Source organism: Chlorocebus sabaeus, chromosome 10 (assembly GCF_047675955.1).
Source record: "Chlorocebus sabaeus isolate Y175 chromosome 10, mChlSab1.0.hap1, whole genome shotgun sequence".
Taxonomy (NCBI): Eukaryota; Metazoa; Chordata; class Mammalia; order Primates; family Cercopithecidae; genus Chlorocebus; species Chlorocebus sabaeus.
Window position 1 is genome coordinate 60,524,329 of NC_132913.1, and position 12,737 is coordinate 60,537,065.

At 42.5% G+C, this 12,737-nt stretch overlaps 1 pseudogene; it reads left to right on the forward strand.

The window, feature by feature from the left end:
- Positions 1–10,845: 10,845 nt before the first annotated feature.
- On the forward strand, positions 10,846–11,816 carry LOC103217333 (small ribosomal subunit protein uS5 pseudogene; annotated as a pseudogene).
- Positions 11,817–12,737: the final 921 nt, after the last annotated feature.

Consider the following 12,737-nt stretch of genomic DNA (forward strand, 5'->3'; position numbering starts at 1 on the left):
ATCTTTACCTTAATTTAAGCTCATGTTTTCCACAAACCCAACTCCAAAGTATCCTGGTAACATGCTTCAAAGATACTCCTTCGAATTTTTACTTCCACAGCAATATGCCTTATTACCTAATTACCATTATTATTCTGAGCCGAAATAAGACAAATTGCTTTATTTGGTAATCGAGAGGGAAAAAAAATCCGAGCTAGAAAGACCTCCTGACATGTCATAGCAATAAACTGAAAGAAAATAGCCATGCTCCCCTGAAGAAGATAGAGATCAGCAGAAATCTTTTGTAATGGGCAACATATGATGTGGAAAAATTCTCTTTAATTGTTTTTCCATTTTGTTTGTTTGTTTTGGAGACAGTCTCTTGCTCTGTTGCCCAGGCTGGAGTGCAGTGGTGCAATCTCAGCTCACTGTAACCTCAAACTCCTAGGCTCGAGTGATCCTCTCCACTCAGCATCCCGAGTACCTGGGACTACAGGCGAATATAACTATGTCCAGCTAAGTTTTAAATTTTTTGTAGAGATGGGGTCTCCTTATGTTGTCCAAGCTGGTCTCAGGCTCCCAGCCTCAAGCAATGCCCCCACCTCAGTCTCCCAAAGTGCTGGGATTACAGGTGTGAGCTCTAATTTTCGATTATAAGAAACTTCCAGAGCTCCAGGAATCACACCCTTGCTTGTGACAGGTTGGAGGTTATGTAGGAGGCGTTTCATATGTCTAAAGTTAATAACAGTCTGCAGAGATTATATTTAACCATGTGTAAACATCTTGTGCAGAAAAACAGAATAGGCCTGATGTTAGACCCAGCTGGAAAGGACCAGAATGTTCTAACTGAAAACTGCAGGGACAGCCAAATGTCCATCTGCCTCTTCTTTAGTTTACTGGTGTAGGCAACACCACCCGAATGACTTTCTGGGCTTTTCTGAGTATCCAGGCTCACAAAGAGTTTGATTTTTTTTTTCTCAAAGCTTCTGTAAAACTCATGGTCCAGCGTTTATATCCTAACATTTTATTTTAATACAGAATACGTAATCAAGTGTTAAAATAGTCTGCTTCTGTAGATCGGTCTTTTCTTACTACACAGTAGCTCTCTCTTCAGCAGAGTCACTGATAATATCATTTGAATATCCAATAACTCCACAAAAATCATAGGTACTAACAGACTCAATGTTTGTGGCACCCCCAAAACTCATATGTTGAAATCCTAACCTCCAATGTGATGGTATTAGGAGGTGGGGCCTTTGGGAACTAATTAGGTCATGAGGGTGGCTACCTTATGAATGGGATTGGTGCCAGGCCTGTAATCCCAGCACTTAGCACAAGTGGATTGCCTGAGCTCGGGAGTTCGAGACCAGCCTGGGCAACATGGTGAAATCCCGTCTCTACTAAAATATAAAAAATTAGCTGAATATGGTGGTGTGCACCTGCAATCCTAGCTACTCAGGAGGCTGAGGCAGGAGAATTGCTTGAACCCGGGAGGCGGAGGTTGCAGTGAGCCGAGATCATACCACTGCACACTGCACTTCAGCCTAGGCAACAGAACAAGACTCCATCTCAGAAAAAAAAAAAAAAAAAAAAAAAAGGAACCCCAGAGGACTCTCTTGCCCTGTTACTTCCATGAGAGGATATAATACTGAAGAGGGTACTACCAGAACCCAACCATGCTGGCACCTAACCTTGGACTTCCAGCCTCCTGGATTCCAAGAAACAAGTTTCTGTTGTTTATAGGCCACTGACTAAGACAGGCACAGAGCCCCTGACACTATCGACATGACTGAAGTGATGATGATTCAGGATAAAACCATGAATGCCACACTCAGTTCAGCCCACTCTTTTCTCACTACCACATATCAAAACGAGAACAAAACATGTGCTTAATCATGTAAAATACATTTAAATATTGTGATACATTGATTGCATTATTCTAGACTGTTAGAGACATTTCTTAGCCAGGTGACCTGGGTTCCATTCCTAGCTCTGCAAATTATCTATGTGACCTTGGGCAAATAACTTACCGTCTCTGTGTTATGGTTATTAGTCTATTTAGTCATTTAACAAATCTTTCATTATGGTTTCATTTGTACAGAGTGTGGTGCTAGAAATGGATACTGAAGTGATCAAAATTTCCCTACATCTGTCTTCCAACTCTTCCATTGCAGTTTTCATTTCCACAATTCTATTTTTTATTTCGAAAAGCTTTTCTTTTGTTGTTTTCTGAATATTCCTTCTTTAATATTCTTGTTTAATATCATCTTATCTCTCTGAGCATATGGATGCAGTCTTTTTTTAAAAAAAAAAAAAATAGAGGTGGGGTCTCGCCATGTGGTCCAGGCTGGTCTCGAGCTCGTGGGCTCAAGCAATCCTCCTGCCTCTGTCTCCTAAAGTACTGGAATTACAGGCATAAGCCACCACGCCCAGCTGCAGTCTCTTTTCTTTTTTGAATTTTTTTTTTGAGATGGAGTTTTGCTCTCGTCGCCCAGGCTGGAGTGCAATGGCGCCATCTCAGCTCACTGCAACCTCCACCTCCTCGGTTCAAGCAATTCTCCTGCCTCAGCCTCCTGAGTAGCTGAGATTACAGGTGCCCACCACCACGCCCAGCTAAGTTTTGTATTTTTAGTAGAGACTGGGTTTCACCATGTTGGCCAGGCTGGTCTCAAACTCCTGACATCAGGTGATCCACCCCCCTCAGCCTCCCAAAGTCCCAGCATTACAGGTGTGAACCATTGAGCCCTGCCTTTTTTTAATGTTTATTTTTTTTCCCTCTGGAGTCTCTGTTTTCTCCAAGTTGCTTTTTCTCCATTTTTTTGTGGTTTTTTTTTTCTGTTTCTGTTTTTTATATTCCATGCAATCCTCCAATGTCATCTTTTAGACTGAGGAAGAGAAGCTGATGGAAGCTCTCAACACATGAGTGTGGCTTATCAATTTTTATCTCACCACAGAGCAGTGGCTTTCAAAATGTTTTGATCAAGTCAACAGTAAGAAATGTATTTTACATGATAACCCTGTGTATGTGAATGTGTGTGGGTGCATCTTAGAAAAGCTTCACCACACTTTTCACAATAGTTCACCAATACTTCCCTTTATTATTGTGATACAATCTGATACATTTTTTTTCTATTGTATGGACACAATATACTACATTTATTTCATGACCCAGTAGTGTGTGGTCACCTCTAGAGAGAGGGCCTATTTTCCTGAGGAATCCCAGATCAGATCTCTTTCTTGGAATTACCAGAGAAGTACCCAAAAGATACTTTTCCTTTTTTCCTGCCCGGAAAATACTTGTCTGGTGGCTAGAAGTCTGGAAGCCAAACTGGGTAGAAGCTGGAGCTTTGATATTTCAAAAGTGAACTGTCATTAATCACCTCTTTTCAAGTGTGGAGTGCCTTACTTCAGAGACCCTTTATCTTATCTTGTAAAGATGACAGACCTCTAGTCTTGTGAATGAGGGGCAGCCAATCAGCAGCAGCAGAGTAGGAGGGACTTGGGGCTCCATTTTCTCCTTAAAACTAATTCCAGGGCCAGGCGGGGTGGCTCACGCCTGTAATCCCAGCACTTTAGGAGAGGGAGGCGGGCGGATCACGAGGTCAGGAGATCGAGACTATCCTGGCTAACATGGTGAAACCCCGTCTCTACTAAAAATACAAAAAATTAGCCAGGTGTGGTGGCGGGCACCTGTAGTCCCAGCTGGGAGGCTGAGGCAGGAGAATGGTGTGAACTCGGGAGACAGAGCTTGCAGTGAGCCAAGATCATGCCACTGCACTCTGGCCTGGGTGACAGAGTGAGACTCCATCTCAGAAAAAAAAAAAGAAAAAACTAATTTCAGGCCAAGCATGGTGGTTCACACCTGTAATCCTAGCACATTAGAAGGCAAAGGCAGGTAGATCACTTGAGTGCAGGAGTTCAAGACAAGTTTTACAGTTTTACCAATGCACCACAACGTAGTAGTCTGTTGTTGTGAGGTATCACTCAGAGTTTTTTCTCTCATGACCAAGAAATTTAAGAAGCGTGGTCACAAAGGATGAGGTTGGAGTGAATGTTTAATAAGCGAAAAAAGAAAGCTCTCTGCCATGGAGAGGGGATCCATAAGAGGGTAGCCATTTTAACAGTTGAATGCAAAGGCTTTTATAAGAAACTGATGAGGGCTTGCCATCTCATTGGCATAAGGCACAAACTTCTGCTAGCTCCACCCTGTCCTCCTAGTGTGCATGTAGGTCCTTAGCTTGAGTCACTCCATATTGCTTTGTTCCCCTCACTGCGCATGTGTCAGGGGACAGAATTTTCCATATCAGGCATGTCCGGGCAAGTCACCTGTGTAGGCTTTCTTATCTGTATGACTGTGGGCATATCTTAGGCAAACCCTCCTATGCAAGTTCCCTTATCTGTGCTTGCAGGTTGTTCTATTGTTTGAAATAATTCAACTGAGGACCCCCATCTAACTGCCTGCCTAATTGGTTTCTTTCTTTCTACTCTTTCATTTCCCCCTCAGGAGTGGAGACCCTAAGTGCTGTTAGGGAGATGGGGCAACAATCCTTCTGGCTACTTCCTGCTGCAGAGCAATTTTGTGTGGGGAACAGCAGCTATGATTCCTCCTAGGGCTGGTCTGAGAGTCCTTGGAAGAAAGGCGTGTCCATATGTGATTTCATTTGCATTACCATTTGGAGCTTGATAGCCTTTAGGTAAGAAGAAACAATTTGGGTTATTAGAGGACATGTATTAAAATGAAATAAGGTGTGGGCAAGGTAAGAACAGCTTAAAAATCCCAAAGCTGCCAACACGCCCAGATAAGTAGTGGCTATAGTTATGCTTGCTAAGATTTAGGTGCATGGGGTTTGGCTTTGGTTAACTTCGTTAGTTTTATTTTCCCAAACAAAGAAACCTCTGAGTAAGGGACACCCTATTTACTCCCATCACCTTGCAGGATTTGCAGGATAATTACCCAGAACTAAAATATTGATCCAGATTTTTTTTTTTTTTTTTTTTTTGAGATGGAGTCTCGCTCTGTTGCCCAGGCTGGAGTGCAGTGGCATGCTCTCAGCTCATTGCAAGCTCTGTCTCCTGGGTTCACGCCATTCTCCTGCCTCAGCCTCCCGAATAGCTGGGACTACAGGCGCCCGCCACCACAGCTGGCTAATTTTTTGTATTTTTAGTAGAGACAGGGTTTCACCATGTTAGCCAGGATGGCCTCAATCTCCTGACCTCATGATCTGCCCACCTTGGCCTCCCAAAGTGCTGGGATTACAGGCATAAGCCACTGCACCTGGCCCATATTGATCCAGATTTTTACATTAACCATCCCTTTTTGTTTCTTCTGAGATGCTGGTTGGTTTACATGAATAAGCAAGTTAGTCTAAAATGTAGGCAAGAACGTTAAACCAACTAATGAAATTAGAATTCAATGACAAACTTATAAGAAGTTTTGAAACATAATTTTTCTCTTTCCAGTCCTAATTTTTGTTAAAAACAAATCATGATAGAAACTTTAGTTTTATACTTGGTCTGATTATTTACATAAAGTGCAATAAGAATAATCATTTTTACACAGGTTTTTTAAATTGGCTTTGATGGAATTTCAGATAGGAGTTTTTAACACCAAGCCCAGCCATGGGTTTGTGCCCTCAAATACCTGAGTTGGGTGAATTCTTCCCTTCTTAAGGTCCCAAAAATATGGGGTTCCTGGGCCTGTTAGAAAGCGACACTCTTTACTCACCACAGGTTAGGAACCCTGTACAGAGGCTGTATAGACAAGGTATGAGGCCAGTTTCCCCAAGGGGCTTTTATTGGCTCTGTAAGTCAAGCTTCATTCCTTAAAGGGAAGCATAGCCTTCCAGTCAAAGCCTTGGTAAAACAACTAGTTTCTGCAGTTGTGTCCTGTTGTAAAAGAAAATGGATTCTTATTGCACTGATGCAAACAACTTTATTGCCATAAGTTAAGAATACTCACAGTTTCCAAATTCTGGAGAAGTCAGGCAGAAAGAAGCACGCATGCTCCAAATTTTGTTTACAGGAGTATGCTTTATGTAATTATGAAACACTGTAAATAGCTTAAGAAAAGTTTCCTTGACTCTGAAAAACAAAACAAGGATCAGCAACATTTTGAGCAAAAACTTTAAAAAGCCCTTTTTTAACTATTGTTTTGCTTGATGTTCATGAACATTTCAGCTCTTCATGAGTCCTGAGCACTTTTCCTTTATTCCAGTGTCATAATCTACAAACTGATTAGAAACTTGCATTTGAGAGCACCTGTCAAAGTCCTATAGCTGATTATGAACCAATCTTTGAAAAGCATTAAAACAAGATAACAATTATCTATGAATGATGAAATGTCCAGGGTAGTTACAGTCAAGAACACAATTGACAAAGAAATTTGGTTATTTCTATGATTTACAATAACTTAACATAAAAACTTAACATAAAAACCTTAATTATGATTGATGGTATACACTCAGACATTAGAATTTTTGAAATCCTTTACAATTTTTGAATGTATATTAATATTCACTAAAATATAACCTGAAGAAGATTAAACATCATTTTGGCAACCCCACGTACCTAAACATGTTAGATAACCCTGTTTACCTCTCTTCTGGATGCTTCAGGGGGCCTCTGTAGCATCTATAAGCTAGGGGTCAGGAAAGACAATTTTGAAACTGAAATTCAAAATTGACAAAATTCCCAAAACTGATTTTGAGAAGCCTCTTAAATAGGTTAGAGATTTAAAACACTTGATGTTATGAAATAGAATTCCAGATTACTGTAAGTTATTTATTTGCCAAAATAATGGCTCAAAAATTTTAAAAGGCAAAAACCTTTCATAAGCCTTTGCTATTACATGAAAATCGTGTTCAAACTCTAATTTCACCCTTGCTTACAGGAGTATGCCTTATGTAATTATCAAAAACTGTAAATAGCTTGAGATAAGTTTCCCTGACTCTGAAAAACAAAACAAGGACCAGCAACATTTTGAGCAAAAACTTTGAAAAACCCTTTTTTAACTATTGTTTTGCTTGATATTCATGAACATTTCAGCTCTTCATGAGTCCTGAGTATTTTTCCTTTATTCCAATGTCAAAATCTACAAACTGATTAGAAACTTGCATTTGAGAGCACATTTATTAATGTTAACCCATTTTGTAAGTGAAAACTTACAATTTCATCTAACCTTAATCAGTTTAACCATGAGGTGAGACTCTTATAAACTTTTTAATTACCCTTTACAAACTTTGCTAAAGAGGAGATTAGTTTCTTTTTTTTTTTTTTTTTGAGGTGGAGTCTCACTCTGTCACCCAGGCTGGAGTGCAGTGGTGAGATCTCGGCTCACTGCAAGCTCTGCCTCCTGGGCTCACCCATTTTCCTGCCTCAGCCTACCGAGTAGCTGGGACTACAGGTGCACACCACCACGCCCAGCTAATTTTTTGTATTTTTAGTAGGCACAGGGTTTCACCATGTTAGCCAGGATGGTCTCAATCTCCTGACCTGGTGATCCACCCGCCTCGGCCTCCCAAAATGCTGGGATTACAGGCATGAGCCACCGCACCCAGCCCAGAGCAGATTCGCTTCTTAAGAAAACTTTGGCTTGGCATGGTGGCTCACACCTGTAATCCCAGCACTTTAGGAGGCTGAGGCATGTGGATCATGAGGTCAAGGGACTGAGACCATCCTGGCCAACATGCTGAAACCCGGTCTCTACTAAAAATACAAAAAAATAACTGAACCTGGTGGTGGGCACCTGTAGTCCTAGCTGCTCGGGAGGCTGAGGCAAGAGAATCGCTTGAACCTGGGAGGCAGAGGTTCCAGTGAGCCGAGATTGTGCCACTGCACTCCAGCCTGGGCAACAGAGCAAGACTCTGTCTCAAAAAAAAAGAAAGAAAGAAAGAAAGAAAGAAAACCTTGTTGGGCTTTTATTTCAATGCTTAATTTACAGAAAAATTTAATAATACCTTTTTAACTTTAGCCAATGTCCACACAGAATTTCTACTGTATCCCCACAACCTGTTTAAACCTTCAGCTTTATCTTATCTGATTCAAAACAATCCCTTAACCCTAGGCAAAAATATATTTCCATGACTTCTTATAATATTTTACTAAAAACACATTTTACTATTTTTACACACCTTGCATGTAAATCTATTTTCAGCAGTATCAATTACATATTATAATAGTAACTCTTAGCAATTTTAAATTTTAATGTGAAACCTGGTAAATTATTTTAATGATGTACTAGGCACAGATAAAATCTGAACCTAATATCTGACCTGCATAACTTAGACCATCTATTTACATTTTGAACACATTTGTATTTTACCAATAATCCTTAAGACTGTTTTTATTTCTCAAAGATTCAAGCTACGTGAATGAAGAAGCATTATAGCTTTTACTTTTTCTTTTAAAAAAATTTGATCTAAGCACTTATTTTTCTTTAAGCCAATTAATTATGGCTATTTTTGTAGACATCACATGCAACACATATATAATTACACCAAGAAACAGAAGCAGATCTAGTAGTTATAAGATATTCCTTCACCAATTTTTAAATTGGATTATTGGCCTCCAGGTAGGCCCCTGTAAGAGCAGGGCTAGGAAACTTGCAGTTTTTAGGGCCTAATAAACAGGCATAGCTGGAGGACAGAAACAGATTTTGAGAGGGATTATTTGCCTCTAATTCCTGGGGCTCCAGGAGGAAAACAGAGGTTTCTCCCAAAATGGAATCTATGGGACTTTTCTGTTTTTCTGTTTTTCCCATGGAGTCCCAGGACACCAGAACTTATCTTGGGGCCTCTCATGTGTACATTAAGAGTGGCAAGAAGCTGGTTGCAGTGGCTCGTGCCTGTAATAGCAGCACCTTGGGAGGCCAAGGTGGGCAGATCACCTGAGGTCAGGAGTTCAAGACCAGCCTGGCCAACATGATAAAACCTCATCTCTACTAAAACTACAAAAATCGGCTGGGTGTGGTGGTGAGTGCCTGTAATCCCAGCTACTCGGGAGGTTGAGGCAGGAGATTTGCTTGAACCAAAGAAGTGGAGGTTGCAGTGAGCTGAGATCATGCTTCTGCACTGCAGCCTAGGTGACAGAGTGAGACTTTATCTCAAAAAAAAAAAAAAAAAAAAAGGATGGCAGACAAAATGGAGAAAAAGAATTCAGGTGACTGGAAAAAAGCTCTTTTTCAGAAAAACAAGATCCAAGAAGAGAAAAACAAAGGCCTTTTAAATATACCTGTAACTTAGATATCCACTTTTAATTCAGCTGAGTGCTCTTTAAGAAAATCCTTTTAAATCCCTTGTTACCCAACTTTAGCCACACCAAATGGTTAATATTTCTGCCTTTTGAGTTTTACCAAAAGTAACCTCACAGGTGAAAACAATAAGCCTCAATTAAGATTATGATTTAACCACAAGTGTATGCGGTATTTTCAAAGTGGGATAAGCAGTTCTTACAAAATATAGAAACTTTAAAGGTAACTGAGGGAAAGGAAGATTTAAGGAAAAAGGTACATGTTGTTCATAGAGGAGAAGAGAATCAGGAAATGGCGAAAGTCACACAGATGCCGGGCGCGGTGGCTCAAGCCTGTAATCCCAGCACTTTGGGAGGCCGAGATGGGCGGATCACGAGGTCAGGAGATCGAGACTATCCTGGCTAACACGGTGAAACCCCGTCTCTACTACCCCGTCTCTACTAAAAAGTACAAAAAACTAGCCGGGCGAGGTGGCGGGCGCCTGTAGTCCCAGCTACTCCGGAGGCTGAGGCAGGAGAATGGTGTAAACCTGGGAGGCGGAGCTTGCAGTGAGCTGAGATCCGGCCACTGCACTCCAGCCTGGGCGACAGAGCCAGACTCCATCTCAAAAAAAAAAAAAAAAAAAAAAAAAAGAAAGTCACACAGATATTACCCCAAAAGTGCTCATTCCTCAAGCCAGGATTGAACTCAGCCCACCATTGTAAAATGGCAGAGACTAAAACAAAGTACTGCCACGTGGTTACAGGTCACAGTGGGAAGGACGTAAAACAAGATGGAGGCCTGCAGCGAAATTTGTTACTGACCAGCTTACCAGGCTGGCTGGAACAACAGACTTATGCAGTCCCAGGCCTGCATTCCATTCCAAGGTATCCCTCTCTCTGCCTTTTTCTTGTGTTTCCTCTCCTTTTCCTGGGCCTCCTCCTGGTCCCTGTTATAAAAGACCAAGGCAGGTACCTTTGGGAGGTTTTCTGTAGTGCCATGTGATCCAATAGCCTGTTTCTGCAGTTTCCTTCTGATATCTGGGGCTGCCTGAGTAAATCTTTCAAGATTTGCTGTCCCTCAATTGAATTAGGAGATAGGTGTGTTTTACCAAGGCTTCTCTCAGCCTTTCTAAAAAGGCTGAAGGATTTTCATCTAGTTTTTGATTTATCATGGATAGCTTAGAGTAGTTAAAAGGTTTGGCTCTGGTCCTCTGTAAGCCCTCTAATATACACATCTGAAAGTGTTTTCTTTTCCACTCATCTGTGGGATCACTAGCGTTCCAATTAGAGGTTTCAAGGGGCACTGCCTCTCTTCCTACTGAGAATGGGGATTTTGTCTCTTTCTCACTCTCTTTCCTCTTTTGACTGGCTTTCTTTTTTGAATGACTACAGGAAATATGCTATTCATCTCCAAATTTCTCTGCTACCTTTAGGGCTGCCTGTTTCTCAGAAGTGGTGTGGGGTTTAAGAGTAACATAACATCCTTCCAGGAGAGTTTAAATAGTTGGGTTAAATAGTTGGAAGATCTCTATATATGAGTGAAGTTGGGGCTTGCCCAAAGCGAACTTTAGGATCTGAGGTTACACCGGGTTACACCCAGGCTACACTCAAGGTGAGTGCAGGCTTGAAGATGGGTTGTTGCCCATCTAGAAAAGAGGGGAGAAACTTCTCCAAGAAAACACCAAATGGCAGATGATGCCGGCACAAGAGGGGTGGAGGCCCCAAGGGCCCTGGGATGGGGAATCATGGTGGCTTCCGCAGAGGTTTTGGCAGTGGCATCCGGGGCCAGGGTTGCAGCCATGGACAGGGCCAGGCCCAACACCATGGAGGTTGCGGAGGCAAGGCAGAGTATAAGGAATGGATGACCGTCACCAAGCTGGGCCACCTAGTCAAGGACATGAAGATCAAGTCCCTGGAGGAGATCTATCTCTTCTCCCTGCCCATCAAGGAATCTGAGATCATTGATTTTTTCTGGGGGCCACTCTCAAGGACAAGGTTTTGAAAATTAGGCTGGTGCAGAAGAAGACCCATGCCAGCCAGCACACCAGGTTCACGGCATTTGTTGCCACTGGGGACTACAATGGCCACATCAGTCTCAGTGTTAAGTGCTCCAAGGAGGTGGCCACTGCCATCCATGGGGCTATCATCCTGACCAAGCTCTCCATTGTCCCTGCATGCAGAGGCTACTGGGGGAACAAGATCAGCAAACCCCACACCCTCCCTTGCAAGGTGACAGGCTGCTGTGGCTCTGTGCTGGTGTTCCTCATCCCTGTGCCCAGGGGCACTGGCATTGTCTTGGCCCCTAGAAACTACTCATGATGACTGGTATTGATGACTGCTACATCTCAGCCAGGGGCTGCACTGCCACCCTGGGCAATTTTGCCAAGGCCACCTTTGATGCCATCTCTAAGACCTACAGCTACCTGACCCCCGGCCCCTGGAAGGAGACTATATTCACCAAGTCTCCCTATCAGGAATACACTGACCACTTCGCCAAGACCCACACCAGGGTCTCTGTGCAGAGGACCCAGACTCCAGCTATGGCTACAACATAGGGTTTCTATACAAGAAAAATAAAGTGAATTGAGCCTGAAAGAAAAAAAAAAAGAAAAGAGGAGAGGAGGAGTCCTTTAGTCTTACTCCTCCTTTCAGAGTGACCCATAGTTGAGACAAAGATAGAAAGGATCCCCCACTTCTCTTTCATCCCATCTCCTCAGGGTACCGGCAACCATGTAGATACCACCCATGGATGCAAGCATGACCTTCACCCATGGATCTAGAGGAGCTAGTCGGCAAGAGTAGTCACGTTTACCTGTATGAGGCCCTAGCTCTCCACCCTGTTGGTTTCCCAGACCCACATGACCCATAAGGCTCCCAGGGTACCCCAGGGGCTCATGAGAGATTGCACAGTAGATGAATTTGGGGGAGATCCTTTAATCGAGGGAGTGTCTTAACTGTATCCATACATCCTCTTACTACTGCCCAGGCAAACTTATGAATTCCTAGAGAATGGGACCAATCGACTTCTAAACATAAGATCCATTTCTTACTTAGATGCCAATGTAGCTGGATGCAGAAAAGATGTCTCAAAAGAATGTAAGAATTGAATGGCTGTCCTCCCTCTGATAGGGATAGCACTGAGGCTAAAATCTATCTTGCCAAGATGGCTTCCTCCCAGCTGCTGAAAGGGGAGATTTTCTGCTTACAAATAGGACATGGGGTCTGATCACTGAGAGAGGGATGTAAGAGGGAAAGGAATCAGGGAACTAGAGGTTCTGGGCAAAGGGCTGACAAGGCTCCCCATGGAGAAGAATCCCACCCCAGTAGGTGGCACTGGAGTGCTTAAAATGTCAGAAAAAAACTGACTCCAAATTCTTTCCAAGCAGATGTTAGAAAGAAAAGTTTGGGGCTTAACAGGATGTCCCCAGAACATGCCTACTAGCAGGAAAAAAATTAACTTGTCCTATAGGGGAACTGCTTAAATTCACTGGGGAGTGCTGAGCTCTTACATGGGGAAAAAAATGGAACAG